This window comes from Festucalex cinctus, chromosome 1 (assembly GCF_051991245.1).
Source record: "Festucalex cinctus isolate MCC-2025b chromosome 1, RoL_Fcin_1.0, whole genome shotgun sequence".
Classification (NCBI taxonomy): Eukaryota; Metazoa; Chordata; class Actinopteri; order Syngnathiformes; family Syngnathidae; genus Festucalex; species Festucalex cinctus.
In genome coordinates, this window is record NC_135411.1 from 15366802 (window position 1) to 15390355 (window position 23554).

Consider the following 23554-nt stretch of genomic DNA (forward strand, 5'->3'; position numbering starts at 1 on the left):
GAAATATTATCTACCGACATCGGTGTCATTGACTGCCTGGATATTAAAGGGGTACTTTACTTATTTAGCCATTTTTGGCAGTCAAACATTAACTCATTTGCTCCCAATAACGTGTAAATATGTTTTGTTTTTTAAATTAATGTTTTAAGTGTCCCAAAGACGTATTTATACGTTTTTTGTTGTTGTTTTTTTTTTATGGTAGAGCATACAGAAGGCTTTGATGCAGCCTCTCAACTGCAAAGAACGGTTGCAGAAATGGTATTTATTACACAAACGGCCAGCAGGTGGCACCAGAGCAAAGGAGATCAACCAGGGCCATCTAGAAAAAAAGCTAAATTACTTACAATTTTAAATAGATTTGTGAAAACTGATGAAACTTAGCTCTCTTCTAATGCTAATTGCTGCAAAACGGAAACAGATAGATACATAACTTTTTTTTTCCTGATGAAAGAAGAGACTTTAATCTTTCTTTTGATAGGTTCCATGCTTTTATAGCAATAGAACACAATATTCTGTGGGCCTTGCAAAATCAGTCAAAATCCAGTAAAACAGCCGGGAGCGAACGGGATTGCTTCTGTGAAAATGGTTGGGAGTGAATGAGTTAATATTTTGCCTATACTAAATTTGATTATTTTCATTATTTTTCATGTACAATTAGTACCTTTAAAAACACATTTTGCAACTTGCTGTCGACTGAAAATGACATCACAAGGGCCCAGGTAACCAATCACAGCTCAGCTTGTGAATGTCATATGACCAAACCTAGAAAACAGGAGAGCTGTGATTGGTTACCTGAGCCCTTGTGATGTCATTTTCAGTCGACAGCAAGTTGCAAAATGTGTTTTTAAAGGTACCAATTGTACGTGAAAAATAATATAAGTATCAAATTATTTAAAACAAAATATTAACTTTTTATTGCTATATAATGGGTTAAATAAGTGAAGTATCCCTTTAATAAGATAATAAGAAAATAAGCAGTTACTTCATACTATTCCATTTCGAACAGTAAGTCTTTTCTTTTTGTAAATGAGTTTTTGTTTTTTTTGTTTTTTTAAATCATTACTATTATTTATGGAGAACGAAAACAGTTATATTCCGTCCTTGCTTTGTGGAATAACTTAAAAGTCTGTTTTTGACACAATTGTTAAATTATGCTCTTTTTTTTAATTGTCATTTTAAATGTTTGAAATAAAGTTGGAAAAAATAAATAATTTAAAAAACAAAACAAAAAACAAAGCTTATATATTTGCTTGCCCAGGGACCATTTAGAAGAATCTGATTTATTTTTTTTTCATGCCATTATTCCGACTGCTTTTAACAAATTATTTAAAAATTGCAGACTACAAAGTGAACCATACATTAATATTCTATAAGGGTTGTCCTAATTAGGATTGTGGGCAAGCTACAGGCTATCCCAACTGACTTTTGGACAAGATTCAGGGGCAAAAAAAAAAAAAGAAAAAGAAAAAAAAGAGGCTGGGTGACATTGGGGCACAGGTGTTGAACCCAATGCCAGGGGGCCAGATCTGGCCTGCCATATTTTATGTGGCCCGCGAAGGCAAATCATGTTTGTATCGACTTCATGAAATACTGCAATTACAAATTGTCTTCTTTCTTATTAACATTGAGATATTTGCACACATTTTTTTTTGCCTTTTTAAGATAAATTTAAAAATAGTTAAAAACATTTTTTTTTTTAAATTGGGATACATTCAGTGTAAATACCCTCCAAGGTTAACTCACAAAAATGAGTTTCACACCTCTGCATTGGAGCAAGCTGGTTGGACACTGATTAAGTGTATCTGAGGTAGAACTGTCAAAATTAATCGATTAATCGACTATCAAATTAATCAGCAAATATTTAATAATCAAGTAATTGTTTGGAGCCATTTTTTTTAATTACAAATTGTCCAAAACCTTTGATTTCACCATATCAACAGTAATTGTTTATTGCAGGGGTGTCCAAACTTTTTCTTTTGAGGGCCACATCCAGAAAATGAGAAGGACGCAAGGGCCACATAATGTTGTGAAGAGAAATTGTGTTTAGTCCTAAAAATTGTACAAATAATTTATTTGTGCTTTTGCATACTTAGAAAAATGCTACAGTATATAAACCAATTTATTTGTAATATGGCATATTGGGTTATTACAGTTTTGGAATTTTTCTTTTTAGTTAGTTTTTATTAGTTTTCAGGGTGGTTAGTTTAGTTCTTTAAAAAAATGCTTAGTTTTAGTTCAGTTTGCTAGTTTCAGTATTAGCTTTATTTATTTATTTATTTTTTTAAATGTGTATTACTTGTCTGCAATATTTAAAAAACAGCATGGGAGCTACGTCATCTGAAGGTGCTTTTCTATTGGCTGCTGCTAGATGACGTAATTTCTGTGTGACATACTTTGAAACGTCATTATTCCAGTTTATACCAAAATAAATAGACTAAAAATCACATTTAAAATCATCCCCAAAGGCTCGCATTAAATTAATTACCAAAGACTATAATTATAGTTACTTTTAGTTAGTTTTGTAAACATAAAATGTAGTTTCAGTTAGTTTTCGTTTTTTAAAAAGCATTTTCCTTTTTATTTTATTTCGGTAACAATATTGTTTTTTGAATTTTAGTTTTAGTTTTTTTTTTTAATTAGGTTTAGTTAACTAAAATAACCTTTAATGGCACCTGTTTTTCGATACCCTCCCTTCTTACTTTACCATCTACAAACATTTTTGTTTTGTTTATTTTATTTGAACTGAGTCAAATGCCATTTTTAGCATATGTCGCGGGCCACTGAAAAATGGACGGCGGGCCGCAAATGGCCCCGGGGCCGTAGTTTGGACACCGCTGCTTTGTTGATTTCTGTTATCCTTCATGAAAGAAGACTGGTTATCTTCGGTGTTTAAACAAAATAAGACGTTTGAAAACATCTGTTTTTACTTTGGAAAACAATGACCGAACCGGTAACATAGTACATTTTTTTTAATTACTATATTAATACAAAGTACGAAATAAACACCAATTACCGGTGAAAAAACAGTAATCAGGGGAAAATGTAATGCAAAATTAAAATGAATCAGATTAGTTGATTTATCGATTGAATACTCGATTAATCGATTCTTAAAATACTTATAGTAAGCGCACTAATCTGAGGCAATGCCATGACATTATCTGTCCATCATATATATTTTTTTAAGACAAAATTCCTAATTTTCAAAACCAATGAGTGTTTTTACTTAAAATAATTCCAATTTGTGCGATTCATTAATTGTGCTGCTGGGCTCTCAGCATTCCAACTGCGCATCATCCCCCGTCCTACTAACACCTACCCCTCACCTGCTGCTCGTCTCAATACAAGACAGAACAGAAAACTTTTGCATTTCACACCTGAAAGGGCGCCAGCGTGAACACAAAGTAAAAATGCTCTTCTTGGCACTGATTTGACACTCGCCAACGCGTCACTAATGAATGCTTCATTCTCCGACTCGTCCCCTGTTCTACTTTCCCCTTCGTTTCCTCACGGGAATGACAAAAAACTCAGCTGTCGCTCCAGCAACGCAGACACAACTGCTTTTGTGAGCGTACTTTTTGTCTTCTTCCTTATCGAGGGCGGTGCGAGGGCGGGCGGGGGGGGGAAACAGTCCTTTTGTCTGCAGAAGCGGCAAAAGGTTCCAGCCTGCGACAAACTAACCCAGCAGACAGATAAGCTGCTTACTGGAGTCAAACAGCAAGCAGCAGTCAAATGCCACACACCGACTTGACGCTTGCAGGCACGCACACATCCGCTAGCCGGGATACATAAATGCATTTACATATTGCGACTTGTTTATTCCCACGCGGTTGCCATACAACACAACAGGCCACATGGTAGCTGTCACTGTGCAAAGACGCCAAAGCTTGGTAATGCGCTCTACCCCCATCAACCTTCATGATTATTCTTACCCACTTGGGTATTGTGCTGACATCAAGTCACTCGTCTGAATAAATGTAAAGCTGTGGAACTTGAGTTGTGCTTGCTATGGTACACATTTTGTGTATTTGTAAAAGGAGGAATTGCCTTGCGATGATCTATACCAGATCATACATTGAATTTACGCACACCTTTCCAAAACACTGGGCCAGCCAGGTAATGTTTGCACAACTGAGCCAAACATGAAAACCTGTCATCGTTCCGGGCCCGCCAAAGCAGCTGGTTCTGCATGGCAGCAATTTTCAGTGTCAATAATCAAGGTCCTCTTTGTTTGCAATGGGATAATTGCCCCCCACTCCTTCCACTTTGATAGCGGTGGACCAAAAAGTTCAAAATCCTGCTTGAGTCTGGATTTCTTCCCCTTTACTGGTTCTCATTTCACTTAGCAAAGCTGCGCTTTCAGAAATAGAAGATCATTTCAATCAATTAAGGTGATGGGCTAATTTCAATCAGCGCACTCATTTATTGCTGGAAGGGTTTCTGCCTTCTCGTGCGAAAATGTTACACGGGGTACTATTGTGGAGTAGGAAAGTCGACTAGTATGTATAACTCCAATTTTATATAGTATTTTCATGTTTGTATCGCCTCAGTCATTTCTTAAATTATCTTAATTGGTTTAAAAAAAAAAAAAAAAAATCATCCTTTTTGGGGCCCTCAAAACCCGCTTAATTCACAAATAACTCTCCAACTCTAGTAATACTACTGTAATTTGCCAACCTCCCCTCCACACTGCAGTCACATAAACAAATAATATCTATCCATATCCAAACATATAAGAAGGACAACACAAGGATAAGAAGACAAGACTTATTTGATTTTACTCAAAGCGAGGACAGCAGAGTTGTCAGGTACAAGCTGTCAAAGATGTTTTGACAATTTTCTTGTGGCCTCTCTATTTATTGGGGATGATTTTTTATCCGGTTACAAAAAATAGCATATCACTAAGGGGTGGGGAAAGCGCAATAGTAGGGTGTTAAAAAAAAAAATCGATTTGGCGATATATCGCGATACTACATCGCGCGATTCTCGAATCGATTCAATAAAAAAAAAATCTTTTTTTTTTTTTTTTTTTTTTTTTTTTTAAGAGCTCAGAATTGTTCATTCGGTAGTCTTACCGATTCAACGTCTTATCATCATTGCCTTTTTTTTTTGTGTGTGTGTGTGTGAATCGATTTTTAAACTTCCATTTTTAATGGAAAAATATTCAACAAAACGTCTGACTTCGGGTTCGGATTCACACCTTGAGCATGGAAGAATGTTATATGAACGGAACATTAAGCCTTAATATTTTATTTTAATGCTGTTCAAACATGAAACAGATTACAACCTCTATAAGACTGAAATTTCAGATAAATAAATAATACATTTTCATATAAATCTTACACTCTACAAGCTTACTGATTAGTATTTTCTAAATTTGAATGAAAAAAAATCGCAACAATCGACTTATAAATTCGTATCGGGATTAATCGGTATCGAATCGAATCGTGACCTGTGAATCGTGATACGAATCGAATCGTCAGGTACTAGGCAATTCACACCCCTACGCAATAGTGTAACGTTATCCATCCATCCATTTTCTTGACCGCTTATTCCTCACAAGGGTCGCGGGGGTGCTGGAGCCTTTCTCAGCTGGCTTCGGGCAGTAGGTGGGGTATACCCTGAACTAGTTGCCAGCCAATGGCAGGGCACACAGAGACAAACAACCATCCACACTCACAAGCACACCTAGGGACAATTCGGAGCGCCCAATCAACCTGCCATGTATGTCTTTGGAATGTGGGAGGAGACCGGAGTACCCGGAGAAGACCCACGCAGGCACGGGGAGAACATGCAAACTCCACCCAGGAAGGGCGGAGCCTGGACTCGAACCCGAGTCCTCAGAACTGGGAGGCGGACGTGCTAACCAGTCAGAGAAGAAAAGAAAAAAAGAAAAAAAAGAAAAAGCTTTCATCCACGTCTGTATCGGAATGCATGAGAAAACTCTAGAGAGATACATTGCGGTTGCATACAACCATCTGTTTCTGTTTTTATTTTTATTTTATTTTTTTGTTTATGTATGGTTTATGATAAAATAAGACAAACTGTATCTCTTATGACGACAAACGACAAACTTACAGCAGTGATATTGCTACAAAATATGTATGCATGAATTAATGAATTAAAAACTATGTTCTAGATGGGTGAGTACCAATTCCAGGTATCGGGCCGATTCCAGGCCTTGTCAAGGTATCTGGACACGTGACGGTGACAGACACCTTTCCTTTAATGGCCGTTTTATGATCAGGAACTAGAAATTAGAGGAATAGAAAATGAATAGGAGGGAGCGAAAGAGAGAGGGAGAGAGGGAAATTTAAAAAAAAAAATAAAAAAAATCTCCTACTGGAACGCATGAGAAAACTTGGGTGGTACACACTCCAGTCAACTACAACCACACACTCCCACATTTCCGTCATAATTACCTCTGGTTCTCCATGCCTTAATGCCAAATGTGCTTGAATATTTTTGGCACCTCAAAAGAAAGGCTTCGAAAACCTCACATTACCGCATTTTAGGTCACCACTGAAGTCAAGTCATCCCATCCGTGATCAATGTCCAACTGCCAGCTGGATCGCAATACTAACGTGATCCAGAGGGCTCATTTATTGATATGTTGTTTTGATCAGGCCCCGGTAGCAGGGAAGGCGCACTCCCAGCCAAGGCATCAGTTTGACTCGGGTGGTTATGGTTCCATGTGCCATTCATGTTGGCTGCTCAACAGTCAAATGCTTCCGGTAAGCCACCAGTTCAGCGGCGGGCAGCGGACCAATTCTCCCAAGATGCAATCCTGCCTACATATGCACATGCCCGTTTATCTCCAAATACAAGCACCCCACCGGGAGCCACGTGCTTACTCTAATGGTGGTTGACAGGAGGAAATGGGAAGCTGTCGAGGGGACGTCCCCCAAACCTTCCGGCCTGCTGAGCCCAGGAGCCCCTCCAGACACCAGTGGGTGAGAGCCAGCCAATGCAGGCTTGCCCTCACCACCCTGGGGTCCCTTTTTTTTTCCTTCCGATTAGCCCCGGCATGCGACATCACCCCGCTGAGTAACATGTCTTCCTTCTCCCTTAAGCCGACCGGAGAGCAGCTTCCTAAAAATACTGTTTTTGTTTGGTGGGATTTCAGCAGGACTTGGGGAGGTGATTAGTTGATTAACATCAAGATGCTATACATAATTTCTGACGAGGGTGTACCAGTGTCGGAAGGGTGGGGCTCAGAGCTTCTCAAGCAGAAAATTTAGTTAAAAAAGTAAACGAAGCATTTCTAACACGTCCAAGTTTGTGCGGATGAATTATCTATACCTGTGCTTCAGTTTGCAATTATTTAAAGCAGAGTCGGGTAATTGAACTGGTAACTGCCATGCTTAGCCTGGAGCTAAAAACATCATTTGCGTTGGAAATGTGAATCGGCGAAGCGTGTTGACAAGCTAATGTAGCTTATTTAAAAGGTTAAGGAAATGGAATTGCACTAAACATGCCAGGCTTATGAATTAACATGTTAAATGAACACAAATGGCCTGTGTTGCCTTGAAATGAACTAAAAGTTTGCACAAAGACTGCAGACTAGGGTTAGCAATGCTTGTCAACAAGTGGGCACAATAAAATGTGGGCGTAAGAAGCTAATGAAGCTAGGTTAATGAATGCTAACAGTACTCTTTGTTATATATGTAAATATTTTAGTGCATGATACTGCAGATAGCTAGTATTAACTGTTGGCAACAACGCTAGTGCTAACAGTAAAAGCAAAATGAGAAGTAATAAATGACGGAAGCTAAGCTAATGTGTGTACAAGCTAAACGCTAACAGAAATAGGCTGTGTTATACCTTTAGATAAATAACCAATACTGATAACACAGCAGAACACATGGCTTCAACAAAATGCCAAAAATACACAAATGAAGCCATTTTTTTTTTTTAGAAAGAAATATGTTTAATTTAATATACAATTAAATATAGATTAAGGAAATGCAAGGAAGCTAAAGGTGAATTTAAAAAAAAAAAAAAATCACTGACACAGATATATTGTCAGAATTAAAAATGTCCAAACAATAATTCCCCCAAAGCTGGGAAAAACAGGTAATTAAGAAATGTCGCCACAATTTGAGAAAAGTCACTAAAAATGGTCGCTAAAAAGTGTCACTCCAAAAATGCACATTGTGAACAGATAAGAGACACAAGAAAAACATGTATACAAATTTAGATGGGACAGAAAGGTTTTACTAAAAATAAATAAATAAATAAAACTGGCACAAAAAAAAAAATGATAAAAAAACAGTAGTGCACTTTTTTCCAAACTATTTCCAGATGTAATAAATCTGTATGTCAATTCCTGCACAATCAACATTAGTAGCTAATAGCGATCACAGCCTGAGCGGTGTCCTGGCAGTTCACCTGTGCTATATATCTTTAAAGTTGTATTTTGGGGGTGCCATGACCATGATGAATAGAAAATGCTAATCTCCTTATTACAAATGAGCGTTTCGTCAATATGATTCAGAAGCTCCATATTGTTACTAATTGCTATCCGGACAGCTGAAGTTATAAATATACTGTATATCCAACTAAGATTTATGAGGAACTGTCACTGTCCTCTGCCTCACTCTAATGAACTCAATAACGTAATCGATTAAATAAAAAGTTCTTCCATTTCATCTGTTCCCTGAATAAAGAGGGACATCCTGTACTGTATAGATAGACCCCCTTGAGATTTCAATTAACAGCATATTTGTCTGAAAATGACACCACATAAAAAAAAAAGAAAAAAAAAAGAAACACCCCACCAACAAAATGAGTAATGATACGCAAACATTCCCGACATCTGTTTTCCTTTTGTCTCCAGTTGTAATCCGAGGAGGAGGATCTATCATCGCTTGAGATAAATGGGTGAAGTTGTGGCCCGTGGTGAATTTTTCACATCCACCTGATAGGAATAATAAGCCGAGCGTTTAAAAAGAGGAACGGCGGGCGATTAAAAGATAATTAAAACAACTGCCCGGACGAGGGAGACGGCCCCGCATGTCTTAACGTGAGAGACAAAGCTTGGCCTCAATCGGGCTTGAGAGGCGTCCGGTGAAAGAGAGAGGGAAGGAGGGTTGGCGATGGGAGCGGGAACGCAGAAGAATGGAGGTGGGAGGGTGCGAAAAGAAAAGGGGAGGAAGGGTCGCCAAAGGAGGATTGACAGCCTGTGAGTACGGCCTGACCCCCCTGGCTTCGCCTCCAAGTTTCCTCCAAAGGCTTAGAGGAGACCAAAATAAAGCCTGCGGAATGTTAATTTATTTTCAATTGTCAGCGCCAAGAAGTGCGGAGATAAAGAGTGCATACATACATAATCAAGTGGGACCAGACCAGGCCCAAAACTAATGTGCAAGTCCAAGTGTAGCGCTCAGACCAATTGAAATAGAGACGTGCTTCCACCAGACTGGTTCATCCTCCACTCTTTGAATAACTACTAATTTAACATTCCGCCCCTCCCCCGTGCCCTACATGTGGCACATGTGAGCCCGAACATCAGAAAAGGGTTGACGAACACCCCCTGGATACTTTTCCCCAAGCTCCCGTGACAGTCCTTTGTCATGTCACGACTGTCAGGACCGCAGCTTCCAAGCCCCGCGGGGGATGCGGTGTCATTTCCTCGTCTCCACCGGAGAACTTGCCAGAAACATCACGCGTCAGTTTGCATTTACCTCATCGTGGCTGATAAGATATATGTTACCAGGGAGGAGCCGCAGTTGTAAATGGTCGTGTAGGGTTGCTAGCGTCGGAACAATAAAACACGGAATAAACTGCATGCAGCTGACTCTTACGTTAGGTGCAGATGTGCAGAGTCCTTCGTGTGTTATGTCCTGGGGTAGGATCCCAAAAACGCAGACACAAATAAGATTTGAACTCTTTATTCGCATAAGATCGAGAGGCGTAGAACAAACTTGACTAGACGAGAAACAACGAGAATGTATCGAGAATCACGAGACACTAAGCTAACTTGGGCTGTCGAGGTGCACAGAGGAACAGAGGTAATAATCCGACAAAAACACACCCATCTCAGACAGGCTTTATATACACAGTGAATCGATCTGATTGGTTGTGGTTAGACATGTGGGTAACAGGACTGACATGGAATTATCTGATTGGCTGTTGACTAGATAACGAGATTAAAGATTCCTGACATCACATAGCTTCTGACATCACATAGCGTATTACCAGTTGAAACTAGATGACCCTAATCATGACAGTAAACCTAACCCTTAAATGACCCTAGTCACAGTAAGCATAACCCTTGCATGGCCCTAGTCATGACATTGCGACTCTTCATTTATATTCTGCATGGGGGAGGAGTCAGCATAAGTGTTGCTGAAAAAATGTGACCAAAAACTGTTCGCAAAACCTTATCACCTTACCAATCACTGTACTCAAATTGTGAACAAAACTTGTAAACAAAAAACTGTCACCCAAAAATGGTTCAAATTATGATGACAAAATCACCAAAATGTATGCCCAAAAATATATCACCAAAAATTGTGAACAAAAAATACTGCCAAAATTTTGAAGATTGTGAACAAAATTCACTAAAATTTGAGAACAAAAAAAAAAAAAAAAAAAAAAAATCACTCAAAAATGTCTCCAAAACTGTGAACAAAAACACACATAATGGTAATAAAAAATATTTCACCAAAAATTGGGGAAAAAAGGGCCAAAATTGTGGTAAAACTAAAATTCACCAAAATTTTCTCCCAAATTGTGAAAGGTCAGCAAAATTGTGAACAAAAAGTCACCCGAACGATATCACAAAAATTGTGAACAACAAATTGTTGTCATCAACGAACGCAGCCAGAATTTTTCACAAAAATTCATCAAAAGCATGATTTTGAACAAAACGTCTCCAAAACATATCTATGAAAATTCTTAAATTCACCAATGAAAGCATGCCAGCCAGAATTGTAAAAAGAAAGAAAAAAAAAAAAAAGGTAAATGTCACAAAAAAAATATCTAGGCCAACAATTTTCACATAAGCACCTACATTTTCGCCAAAAAGTGAACAAACCTGTCTGCAAAAACTTTGACGACAATATTCATATATTCTAAAAATTATAACAAAACAAAGGCATATCACCAAAAAGGTTTTGAAATAAATTACAGTTTAAAATTCCACCGAAAATGTCGCAAAAATTCTCAACAAATATTGAGGCTAAAAAAAAAAAAAAAAACAGCAAAGATTGTCAATTAAAAAAAAAAAAAAGGGTTGAAAATAAAACTGCCCTTATTATTTCTCCTCCTTTTGTGACACCACGACTGTCAGGACACCACCGAGGATACGGTTTTTATTCCCTTGTCTCCACCAGTAACGCAGAGAACTTCCCAGAAACATAAGTCAGTTTGCATTTCCTCATCGCAGCTGCTAAGATATGCAGTATATGTAAGGGAGGAGTTGTAGCAACAGGAAATGGTGTAAAAGGCGGTGTTGGGTTACTCATATCGGAACAATAAAATAAAACAAAAAAACTGAATGCGGCTGACTTTTGCGATGACGAATGCCTTTTGGATGGGGTTGGATGGAAAAAGATCCTTGAGGGTCTTACAAAGGTCTTGTAGTTACTGCTGAACCCATATCAACTCCGTTGCGAACCAAAACAGCAGCACCTATCTACATGTAAACAGTCTCATATGAATTGTGGCAATGTTGTAGAAGAATTCCCCTTGCAGTATTAAAGATAATCTTACGTTATGTGGAAACGTCTTTAGCACTGACGTAGTCCCGCCACAATATTTATGTTATGGGGAGCTATGCATTTTATTAGTTCCACCCAGTCTGCCTCAAGTTTTGCCGTCCAGTCTTGCATAACATCAACGATAAGTCAGCCTTGCTATGTATGGTTGGGAAAAATATACAGTACAAGTCAGTATAAAATATTGTTCATAATGAAGACAAATTTGTCGATAAAAATATTCATCAGAAAAACAGTTCACCCAGAAAAATTTTCTTAAAGGCCCAGTATGCCGGTTTCACTCAGGAAAATGCACTTTTTACAGGATGTACACACTTCAACGTTCTCTCAGTCTACACATCTAGGTTTATGTTAATCTTTGGTGGTGATTTTGTCCTAAAACCCCACCCCCCAGCCTGTATTTTGTCATTTTGTGATTTTTTTTTTCTTCACTCACTCATTCACAGACGCAAGCTTCTGTGAGTGAGTGAGTGAGTGAGTGAGTGAGTGAGTGAGTGAGTGAGTGAGTGAGTGAGTGAAAAAAATAATAATAATCCGTGCGTGTTTACAAATTGCCGCGGGAGTGACGTCACGCAGCCGACACGTTCGCCCGGCCCCGTTTGCGACACTCCACCCCCCTGCTCTGCGATTGGCTGGAGGGGTGTAAATACTGTCTTTCCACAGAAACGTCCCGCTGTTTACAAAACAAACACAAAATGGCAAAATATAGGCTGGGGGTGTGGGGGTTTAGGACAAAATCACCCCCCACACGTTAAGAAAAGCCCAGATCTGTAAATTGAGAAGCAGTTTGTTTGTTTAAATCCTGTGTTTAAAAAGTGCATTTTCCTGAGTGAAACCGGCTTTAAGAAAGTTGCAAAACTTTTCAATCAAAAAATTTGCACAAGAATTAGCAAAAAAAAATGCCTAAAAAGTCATCAAATATTGTGGAAAGAAAACATTATTAGCAAAAAAAAATAGCACCAAAATCAATACCAAAACTGCCAAAGCTTGAGTAAATAAATGCCATGTTTTTACAAATATGTATTCAAAGTGAATTCCCCTTTTAACCTGATACAGCTGAAGCTGCCTTACGATGGATCACTCAAAATGCAGTATGTTATATTCTAACAGGTGTTTTTCGGATGTTCCCAGAAATGCCTAGCCTTAATTATTCAGTCCTGTGTTCCGACATTATTCCAACTCAAATTGAAAACACTTGCAGCTCTTATGCTTTGTTTTTTTTTCTTCTTAGACAAAGGAAGAACACCTCGGAGGAAAAAGAGCGGTCAAATGTTCTCTAATGCCGCTCGACGAAGGCCAGAATGCCGAGACCCTGAAGCCTGCGGAGTTGAATTCTTTTGATTGAAAGCGCACACAACAGTTGGTGTGTTTGGGGCTCTGAGCCAAATGATGGAGGCTGCAGATAAGACAAAGCGAGAGCTAGCAGGCCAGATGGACAATGGGAAACACAGTAAGGGTGACCAAAGAAACTCTGTAAAGTCAAGCAAACAAAGACGACCCGGGATGAAGTAGCAGGTTTGCATCCAGTACACTGAAGACAAGGGCAGGGGGGCCAAAAGGAGGCATAAGGTTTCCTCTAATTAGCCATCAAAACCGTTTGAAAGGTGTTGCCACTCTTTTTCTCCGAATTTAAAGTTAGTTGCTATATTTAAGGATTGGGAATGTTTATGTCGTCGTAAACTGATGCTCGCAGCAAAGAGGTTTTATGGAGACATTTGTAATATCTTGTAATGTCTTTGTGGGCTCTGAAAAAAAAAGCCCACAGTTGAACAAGTCCTTTCATCGGAGCCAATGTCAGGTTGGTTGACAAACATTTGCAGGCCGGTCACGATGAACTCTCTAGCCCTGCTCGACATGAATGCGCTGACCTTGGAAGCAGCTGACAAAGCCGTAGGGTCACCGGAGACGAGCGCTTAAGCTGCTCTTCGCCGACATGGCATGACAAAGTGGAGATTGTTCCGCATATTTTCAATCAGATACGGGAAAAAATATTTGTCACCTCCTCCACACTCTCTGCTAGGCTCATTAGCCACATGCACCCCAACTCGCCCCCACATGCACACAAGCAGCTCATTTAGATTATTCAACGTTGAAAATGTGGGCAAATCTTCTGTATGTTTAAAAATGCATATTTTAATTGCAAACCATAATTAAAAATTCTAACCTAAAATAAGGGCTGAATGTTTTATTTATTGAAATCGCAATTCTAGATGTGATCACGTGATTTGATAAAGTTTCATTCCTTTTTTCATTCCTGAATGACCCAGAATCTATACCACTATTTCAGTAAACTTCTCCTGCCAAGCTTACCAATCAGAAGCGGCATACTACTCATGACACTTCATTTAAACCAATCGGCACCAGGCTACTGAGATTTTGTTTTAGTTTTTCTCTCTACTGGAAAAGTTGTCAGAAAAAAATAAACTTAAAAAAAAGAAGAAGATGATGATAAACGCTAGGGGTGTGAATTGCCTAGTACCTGACGATTCGATCCGTATCACGATTCATAGGTTACGATTCGATTCGATACTGATTAATCCCGATCTGAATTCACAAGTCGGTTGTTGTTGTTTTTTTACTCAATTTAGAAAATAGCATTCAGTAAACTGGTACATGTACACTGTAGGATTTGTATGAAAATTTATTATTTATTGATCTCAAACTTCAGTGTTATAACTGTGAGCCACTGTATTTAACAAACAGGTTGTGACCTTTTTCATGTTAGAACAGCATTGAAATAAAATATTAAGGCTTAATGTTCCATTAATATAACATTCTTCCATCCCTAAGGTGTGAAAGTTAGACGTTTTGTTGAATATTTTTTCATCAAAAATGGATGTTAAAAAATCGATTCGGCTGCCTATTGAATCGATTCGAGAATTGCGTACTGTAGTATCGCGATATAATGCCGAATCGATTTTTTTTTTAACACCCCTAATAAACGCCATAGCGCCGCTCCAAGCTACTGCTCGCGAACTTGGAATACTTGGCAGTTGGCACTAACTTGCATTGCGCCAAGGCACAAGCTACAAGCTGCGCTTGCTAGCTTAGCTGTGTTGCTACTTGCTAGCTTGGCACGTCTTATCATTATGCTCTCAGATTATGGATTCTCTCCTTTTAAAGGGATATTTGACTCATTGAACAATTTTCAGCAGTGAAAAGTAAATATTTTGTCCAGAATTAATTTGATACATTTTTCATGTACAATTAATAGCTTTAAAAAGTTTTTTTTTTTTTTTTTTTTTTTTTTTACTTACTGATGATGACCTCACCTGTGCCGAGGAAGCCGGTAACGACCAATCATGGCTCACCTGTTTTCTGTTGTTTTTTTTTTTTTTTTTTTTTTTTACTTGCTGTTTTGTTTTGTTTTTTTACTTACTGATGATGACCTCACCTGTGCCGAGGAAGCCGGTAACGACCAATCATGGCTCACCTGTTTTCTGTTTTGTTTTTTTATTTAATTTGTTTTTTTTTTTGTTTTTTTTTACTTACTGATGATGACCTCACCTGTGCCGAGGAAGCCGGTAACGACCAATCATGGCTCACCTGTTTTCTGTTTTGTTTTTTTATTTAATTTGTTTTTTTTTTTTTTTTTGTTTTTTTTTACTTACTGATGATGACCTCACCTGTGCCGAGGAAGCCGGTAACGACCAATCATGGCTCACCTGTTTTCTGGGTTTGGTCAGTAAACTGAGCCATGATTGGTCATTACCTACTTCCTGACAGGTGAGGTCATCATCAGTCGATCGCAAGTAGAAAAATTACTTTTTAAAGGTATTAATTGTACGTAAAAAAATCATGTTACGACATTATTATAGAAAAATGAGTCAATGAGTCAAGTATCCCTTTAAGTAACAACTCTTCGGCTCCATGGCGACACAAAAAAAAAAAAAAAAAAAAGTGACACGTCATTGTTATCAATCACTAAAGGCGGGCAAGGATTAGCAGTAGAGGTGTGCAAAATTTCCGATTCTTAGATTATTCACGATTCGGCCGTGGAACAATCGAGAACGATTCACAAAAGTCCAAATTCCGATTATATAAATATGCCAAGGGAACCGAAACTAAAAGTGGACCGGAGCGGAAAGTACGCGGAACTGAAACGCAGTAGCGCGCGCGGTCTTCGGGACGCTTAATGGGACGGACCGAGAGTACACATCCACAACTCACGCCTCGACATTCAAAACAACAACAAGCATGGCTGAGCTGACCAACCCACCTCTTCGTCAGATCAGACCTGCTCCGAAAAGGCAAACAACTTCAGGCGGAAGTATCAGCTAGCTGGCTGCAGTGCGTCGGTTAGCGTTCTACAGGGCGCCGCGCAGTGATACGAACGAACGAACAGAAAAGTAGTGGCTGGCGGTAATGGCGTCTGACTTTATTCAGAAAAGAGTATTGTGGTGGAAATGTATCACGCTTTTGAAAACAAATAGTTTTTAGAAGAAAAAGGCTTTATTTCCGAGACCCCAGCCAGCTTGCTGGACTATTTTCCTCTCGTCCAACGTCGAACCAGAACTGGTGTCACCGAACGCTGTCAGAAAGAAGTCAGTGCTGATCGCACACACGGGAGGTGAGGATCAAATTGAGATTCATGTTAAAAAAGCCGAACGATCCCTTTAATGTTTACACGTTCATGTTTACACAAGTTAAAAAGCAGAAAAGCACTTGAGGTTTTTTTTTTTGTACCTCTGAGAAACTTTAATGTTTACATGTTCATCTTTACACAACTTAAAAAGCAGGAAAGCACTTTTTTTTTTTTAGGCATTTGTATTGAAGTAGTAGTTCACATTGTCTTTCATTTATATCTCAGTGCACTTTTGAGTGGATAAAAATAATATATTTTTGCTCAATGCTATGTTTTATTCTGTTAAAGACTGAATATACTTAAAAGCTGTTGTTACAGAATGAGGACTTGAGTATTTTATTTACTGTTTTGAACTGTTAACTTGATACTGAAATAGTAGTTTATTTAGGCCTGAGAGGACTTTTGTACTATTTTTGTAACTAATGTACGAAACATTAAAAGCACCAAAATACATTGTTTTTTTTCTGCTGCCTGGGGGGAAATCAATAATCGTTTTATAATCGAATCGTAGCCTCTGAATCGTAATCGCAATCGAATCGTGAGGTGCCCCAAGATTCCCACCTCTAATTAGCAGTAAGGTCAGAATATTAAGTATAAATAAATATCTATAATAACAGCTCCATATTTATGTTTGTTTTATTTTGAACCCGAGAGTGGTGAGTTTTGAGATCTACACAATAATAAATCTATTTGAATTACATAAAAGAAAAAATGGACGTGTTTATAATACAACAATGTAAAAAGAAGCAGAGAATAATATATCTGATTCTTTGTGCCTCTAACAGGAAATATTTACTCTTTACATTTAAATAACTTGCTACTATCATTCTAAACTTTTACACTTAGCGCAAGTTAGCGGTAAGTTTATATCATGATAAGTAGCGTTACTGTGAAGGAATTCAATTTATACTATGATTTGAAATTTAGGCCATATCGCTCAGTCCTCAGCCTCCATTTTGTAGCAAATTAGTGAAAAAATATGAAAAACAATTTACAATTGATCCTACATGCAAATTAGTGTAAAAGTTAAAACATTTTTAGTTCAAAATAAGTATTTTTACATACAGTATTTAACATAATTATATATTTATGTATGACAGCATGCCGTAGTGCTTGCTTTAAAGAACCATTTTCTAAAAACTTGAAAAAGGACGCCTCCCTCACACAGCCTCTTTAGTGTCCTTATATTATTAGAGTAATAGCTAATATGTGTATATGTTATGATGATATGATGTAATTTTCTGTCATAAGTGAAAAATATATCATCATGAATTTTCACCAAAATGCCTCCCCGCCACATCCAAAATCTCCCCCGCACAAATGGCTCTCCTCCATCTCGCTTTGATATAAAATTGGATTATTACAAGGAAAACATGACCCCACCCCCAACCCCACTCTCCCACCTAAAATGACAAGAAGAAGAAACTCATCAACTCCCTCAGCATGTTGCTAACAGATGATATGTTGACGCTCCCACCTTTGGAGGGGACCAATCCACACAGTATAGCAGCTTTTCAAAGTAAATTAGCTATATTTGCCGAGGTTGAAAAACACAAACATGTTTAAAGAAAGATAAAACAGAAATTTGAAGCACGCTGCTTTCACTTCAGGCTGCGAGCCAGCAAGAATTGAGAACGCACGCCGACATGACAGACTCGATAACATTTTTCCGCCTCTACAGACAACATATGAAAAATGAGTATGAACGCCCACAGAGGAAAGTAGTAAGCAAAAAAAAAAAAGTGTATCCTGCCAGACATCATCTGGATTTTTCTCATGCATTGATGTTATTATGAAATTGCATTTGAGAATATTTGGGCCACATATATTTGGCATTGATTTCTTTTTTTTTTTTTTCTTTTTTTTTCTAAGCGACGAAACTGGAAGTAGCCTAGTGCCTTTTTCCAACCAGTTTGGTTGTAAAGTAGGCCGCAGGTCACCAATATGTATTTGTCACCATGTCAACAGAAAGCATTGGCTTTGCTTTGTATTAAGGAGGATATGAACAGAGGCTAAAAGAAGACTACAGGTTCATCCGATTCAAATGGCATTGTGGGATCTAGCGGCGCTTAGGCCCTTCTGTGAGCTAAAGCTCGACGAAGACCGTTTGAAAAGTTTGAGATGTACTTCAGGCTGAGCAGGGAGCAGTTTAACAGCCAAACTTCAGGCAGCCCATTTCTCTAACTAAACACCGGGCCATTTGTTACTGATTACATTACTGATTCCTCCATTTTCTCCTCAATGCTCTTTTCACTGTAGAATCACTCTGCCAAATGTCTTGCTTGTTTTCATTTCGAAATCACTCCGCCGCCATCACTCTTCGGATGTGCCGAGATATTGTTTCATAATTGGGACATGCCTGCTGCGGCCCAACATTGCTCCCTTGTGACATGGCGGCATATACACAATAAATGGATGGGTCAGTGCTGCGCTGTGCTAAGTGCAGCGTGAAAGGAACTTAATTCTGCATGGAAGAGTTGTGTCATAGCGTGTACAGTATTTACAGTACCTCATCTTCCCATAGCTGGCATCATGTTGTCCTTCTTTACAAACAGATGGCAAATTATATAAGTGAAAAAAACACCAAGCACAATTGTAACCCAAAACTTTGATGTAAATGGTCACCAAAAATTCCACCCAAAGTTTATGACCAAATCATTGTCAACACAAATAGGACTAAAAATTAGGGCTTGGAATCTTTGATTGTCTCATGATTCGATTCGATTGGGATTTTTGGGGAATCAATTTTCGATTCTCGATTCAAACGATTTTCGATTCAAAATTAGTTGATTGACAAATGATTTCTGCTACAATTTACAGATATGCAAAAAATTGTCATGATCTACTCCAGTCTGCTCTTTGCAAGACAAAATGGCAAATAGAGACATTGAAGTGTGTGTTTTTTTTTTTTTTTTCAAACATTTATTAATTTTGTATTGTAAGTGCCTTTTTCCACAAAAACAGCACGTGGGCTACAACTGCCTTTCCCCCTTCTTCTTCATTTCTAATTTAAATAAAATTGATTTTTGGATATTAAATATCGATTCTGAATCTTAATAAAAGAGAATCGTGATTCTTTTATGAATCGATTTTTTGGCACACCCCTACTAAAAATATCAACCAAAAATGCTGACCAAAAATATCGAATTAAGCACCCCCAAGAACTATTATCCATCCATCCATTTTCTTGACCGCTTACAAGGGTCGCGGGGCTGCTGGAGCCTATCCCAGCTGGCTTCAGGCAGTAGGCGGGGTACACCCTGAACTGGTCGCCAGCCAATCACAGGGCACACGGAGACCAACAACCATCCACGCTCACAATCACACCTAGGGACAATTCAGAGCGCCCAATTAACCTGCCATGCATGTCTTTGGAATGTGGGAGGAGACCGGAGTACCCGCAGAAGACCCACGCAGGCACGGGGAGAACATGCAAACTCCACCCAGGAAGGTCGAAGCCTGGACTCGAACCGGCGTCCTCAGTACTGGGAGGCGGACATGCTAACCAGTCACCCCACCCCACTATTATAACACACAAAATGCAAATTACAAACATGTTTTGAGATCTCTTTAGATGTGAGGGCATAGGATAAGATTAGGGTTAAAAGTCACAGGTAAGGTGATAGGGTGTTAGGATTATCCATTCCTATTTCATCAGGATTCTGCAAAACGCCTTCGCGCAATTTGTTATGATTTAACAACGACCATCCCTCTCAAACTCAGTTACAGCGCGGTTTCATCACCTTGGCGGACGGCGCGTTCGTTGTACATTCAAAGTTTAGTTTCACTCGAGGGTACAATTTTTTTTTTTCCCCGCCGCTCGAGCCAATCAGCTTCACGGAGTTTATTGAGCGGCTACGTGCGGTCTCTGCTCATTAAACGTCTTCAGTGCTTTCGCTCACCTTATTTCGGCGCTCTCGAGCTAATTAGTAACGCCGCTGCGTTCCTGGAAAATCAACACGCAATTACATTTGAGGTCTAAACACGGCGGTACTGCGGCACAAATCATTATTGCACTTTTTGGAGGGGTGGGGGCAGGGGTCTTCTGAGATGGTCCGCTAGCAATTCAATCAGCAGTTAAAACTACAGTCTCCAAAATGGCTGCGACATTGACTCAATTACGAAAACAGCTTCGACTAGAAATAGACGGAAATTAGGTATAATTAATCGGTTAATTTATTCATGCGTTATCGTTTCGTTTCCAGCAGGTATTAAGCACAAAAGCAATGGGTAGCGCAGCAATGGGCAAACACATAAAACATCTGCTAATATAAACAGCAATATCTTTATAACAACTACAAGACCTGAGGCATGTGCTTTTTCTCAGGAGAACATTATTCGAGTGCTCTCTCGGTGAGTCTTAACAGGATTTCCCGTGACATTTAATGACAGGAAACCACACTCGGAATTGGATTTAGTTCACGAGACCACGGCGTTGAGGAGCGCAGCTACCGTCGTCGTGTAAAATTGCATCATATCGCGTGGCTATTACACAACGGTGCAGAGTAATAATCGGGCCCAATGAGTCCCGTGGGACAGCTGCCAATACTATTACAGTCGCCTCCATGTTTTATCACTTGACAGTCTTCTTGTGTTCAGAACCTGCTGACATGCCCTGAGAAATGATGTTGATTCAATTACCTTAGGTTTAGCATTAACATATCCTATCATAGATACACTAGGTGTATAAGTTTAATATCGCTGATTTTGAGTAATGGAATTACGATTACGATGGAATAACCAATACGATAATTGACTCTAAAAAGATGTGTTAGTGACAGCTCTAATTTAAGGTTAAAAATAGTTTTTTTTTCTGAATAAATGTTACGTTTTTGTTTGTTCCCCTTAAAATGGTATTGATGGTTAAAAATAAAGACATAAATAACAACAGTAATTTAGTATTTTTCACCATCTTTCTCATTTCTTATCTTTTATTTTACAACATTACATTTAGAACAATCAAATTAATTCTATGAGTGTTTTAATGTTAAATTAAGAATACTTAGATTATTCAATGTATTTGGTGAGATTATAAATCATTTCCAGATATTAATCAAATTAAGAACACAAAATAATAATTCTAATTTAAATACACATTTGGTATTAAATTAATTGAAATTAAATATTTTAAAATAGCTTTTGGAGAAATTGCATGTGTAAAATTAAAAATCATGCTTGAAAAAATGTTTTTTATGAATATAATTAATAAATTCATCCTTATTTTTCTCCCAAATATTTTGTAATGATTTCATTACACACAAATTAATTCAATTATTTTTATCTATCTATCCATCCATTTGCTGAACCGCTTGCTCCTCACAAGGGTCGCGTGGGTGCTGGAGCCTATCCCAGCTGGCTATGGGCATCAGGCGGGGTACACCCTGAACTGGGTGCCAGCCAATCAATTATTTTTAGTTACTATATTTTGAAATAATGAAATAATAATTGGAATGCCAAAATAAATAAATAAATAGATAAATAAACGCTCAAAGGCATAAATGGGACCAGTGCACCAGTTCATGTATTAAATTACAATAAATTAACCCATCATCCAAATGTGCCTTGTAATTATATTTGCCGAAATTTATACTGGTGTGTTACAATTTAATAACATTTAATTTGTGTGATTATTCTGAATTACTGTTCTGGTCTTTTTAAAGATGCATTAGTATTTAATCACAACAAGCAGCGAATACAATTTTGGCCATATTGCCAGTCTCTACCGTTTGCTTGTATTGTGGAAATGATGCATGGACTTAATATATGCAGCCAAACACATGCTGCTGGCCTGGACGTTGATGGGCTATTAATTGGGCCAACAGCTCTGTGTTTCTTTGGAAACCAGACACAGACAATCAATCTGGTGCATTAGCACGGGGAAATAGAACAAGTCGGACTCCTTTTCTCGCCTTTCAATGGACCAAAATTACCACCTTGTTCCCTTGCTGTCGTTTCTGTTAGTGTTTCACTGCTTTATTTTCTTGTTCAAAGGTGACCCTGAGCAGATTTATCTACCATGCATGTCTCTGACTTCATGCCAATTTAACTCATTTGAGCAGAGGAGAAACAGCTGAAAAAACAATTCCTGACTTTGTTTTCGCCGCTGCAGTCTCTCAATCGAATCGTTAGCGCAACACGCAGTTTGACAAAGTCGCAGGGCGTCTTGGGAGTTGTACTTAATTATGACCCCATCGCGGTGACTAATCTGACAATCTGTCACTTGTCGTTCCCTTGAAATAACAGTGAGAGATAATGCTAACTACTTGTTAAGCTCATTAGCTAATGTTAGTTAGCAAATGTTAACTAGCCAAATAATTGGGAAATTTCCACAAATGGTGGTCGTGGTGTTTATTTATTCAACTGCAAATCGGGGAGGTCTATTTCTACATAGACATACATTGTTGGAACAACATGAAACAATTTTACCAGTGTTTTCATCAAGTGAAACCGAGTATAAAAACAAATGAATGGAACTGTTTTAGAGAAACAAGCATGGACACTACATGGCGGAGTTACTACATGACTACTGAAACACTTCACTAAACCGAACGTCAGTTTTAATTAGGGCTATGCATGACTCGGTGGTGACTTGAACTGAGATGCGAATTGGCCGTTAAAAGCGAATGTGAAATCAGAAATTTCTGATTTGAGCGAGAATGAATCATCGCGTATTGTCGTGTGCACTAGTGTCAAGGAATAATTGAATGGCATCACGTGTGGCATATGTACAAATGTAGGCGAGTGCACAGCATCATGTGAGGCACACTTTTCAAGAGAAAATAACGAGAAATGTTTGCGTGTAGCGCTAGCTAGCTGCTACGACAGACACGACATGGATGGACGACATGGATGGGATTAAAACTTTTACCAAAAGCAAAAAAAAACACCCTGGGTGCTGCCGTTGACCAGTTGTATAGCAAGTTATTTTAAACTAAAAGTACTAGAAGTACACACCATTTACCATTATGATTAAATTAGACTTGTCATTTTTTGGACTATGACAAATTTTTGTCAAAAGTATTATTTGGATGGATTTGGAAATCAGAGGTTCAACGGTAAACAAATATACGAACGTGCATTTGGTGTATGACTCCAGGCACTAGTTTTAAAGGGATTACATAACCGTATTTTAAGCCCTTCCACGGTTAATTGTAGGCATGTAGTGATTAAATCTTACCTTTGACACCATGGCGATGTAATTTTTCATGAACTATAAAGCGTTTTGCTAGTATTTCTCTACTTTGCCGCACCC

At 38.4% G+C, this 23554-nt stretch overlaps 1 protein-coding gene across 9 annotated transcripts in view; it reads right to left on the reverse strand.

Annotated features, from left to right (window-relative positions):
• Window positions 1–23554, reverse strand: part of adgrl2b.1 (adhesion G protein-coupled receptor L2b, tandem duplicate 1) — a 180868-nt gene that overhangs the window by 134484 nt on the left and 22830 nt on the right. The gene's annotated exons all lie outside the window — the stretch shown is intronic.